This window comes from Penaeus monodon, chromosome 22 (assembly GCF_015228065.2).
Source record: "Penaeus monodon isolate SGIC_2016 chromosome 22, NSTDA_Pmon_1, whole genome shotgun sequence".
NCBI lineage: Eukaryota > Metazoa > Arthropoda > Malacostraca > Decapoda > Penaeidae > Penaeus > Penaeus monodon.
The window spans coordinates 7865403-7866928 of NC_051407.1; the positions used below are offsets into that span (position 1 = coordinate 7865403).

The 1526-nt window shown below is 46.6% G+C and overlaps 1 pseudogene; it reads right to left on the reverse strand.

Moving 5' to 3' along the window:
* Positions 1-49: 49 nt before the first annotated feature.
* Positions 50-1327, reverse strand: LOC119587293 (annotated as a pseudogene).
* Positions 1328-1526: the final 199 nt, after the last annotated feature.

A 1526-nucleotide genomic window follows, 5' to 3' on the forward strand; every position in this document is an offset into this window, starting at 1 on the left:
CCGCAGTAACTTTTGCTGATTTATATTAGGGTGTTCCATACACGCCAGAAGGTGTAGGCGCGATAATCGGAGATGTAGCGAGAACACCACTGATAATTTCATGGCTATCGTCAAAACCACTGACTAGACTTCCTCCGGCAGCTTCTACAACACCACCAAACCCACCGTAACCACCACCAAAGCTCCAACAGACCCACCAAATCCACCATGGCCTCCGGCAGCTCCTACGCCACCACGAAGTCCACCATGGCTTTCCGTAACACCTGCGGCTCCACCAAGCCCACTATTGCCTCCAGCAGCACCTCCGGCTCCACCAAATCCACCATGGTCTCCCGCAGCCCCTACATCTCCACTAAGTCTACCAAAGTTTCCGGCAGCGCCTGAAGCTCCACCAAATTCTCCGGCTCCACCGAGAACCTGCCCAATCGTTGCAGCGGCTGCACTGAGAGCAGTCTCAAGGTCGACACCTATGGGAAGAGCTGGATTTTCTCCTTATTTGTAGTTGACGAAGTAGACTTCTGGGTTGCACTAAGGATGAGCTGGTACTTCGATCACACGCTGACCCACTTCAGTCTTCTTGTTGAGGACGTACACGATGTTTTCTGTCCTCGGTGGAGGAAGAACGAGAGGTTCAGGTCCTGGTCCTACTTCAGGTAGACGCAAAAAGAGGATATTGTGGTCAATACGAGGTGGAGGAATGACAGGTGTTGGACCACGAGGTTCTCTAGGTTGTTCAGGTACGTCGAAAACATATATCTTTCGATTAATTTCCGGGATAACACAAGTACCATCTACGTGCAGCACTTCACCTTTTTACATGCAGCCGCAAAGCCAGCACTATTGTATGTCCAGCACTTGCAGAGTGTCCAGCTGCAGCAGAGTGTAAGGCTACAGCAGAATGGCCAGCTCCAGCAAAGTGGCCAGCGCCAGCTGAACATCCGACTCGTGTAGGAGGGGGAACATCACCAGGGTGTCCATCTTGCCCTGCTTCTGGGTTTGAGTAAGTCTGGAGCGCAGAAGACGCTGCTGCAACCAGCACTGGCAATATGATCTGTGGAGATTTTCATATTCTGTTCTTATTATCAAGTCTTCCATAATACCTGGACATTGCCTATTGTATGCACTTAGGCTGTATCTCACGTAGTTATGATAAGCTAGGATCTTTGATACAAACTTAAATAATATGTAGTAGTATGTATCATTTTTAAAGTAGGAAGTGTAAACTAGAAATACGGTAACTTTCAAAAATCCTTTGCTCTGTTTGTAAATAATCTCTGTGCAATCTTGCTTGCCAGTAGCTTCTTGTTAGATTACTGTACGAGACCATAAAGGCTTTAGCTTTATATATTGTTCACATGTAGCTATGACCTTCACTCGTTTCTCTCTAGGTCAGGGTCCCCTCTCACCTGATTCCTTTCAAAAGTACCTAGTTACTCTGTTCACAATTTCATATGTGTAAAAGAAATCATTTCAATAGTTGTTAGATTATTCATAAAACAATGTTGAACCTCCTGCTACATGTCTCA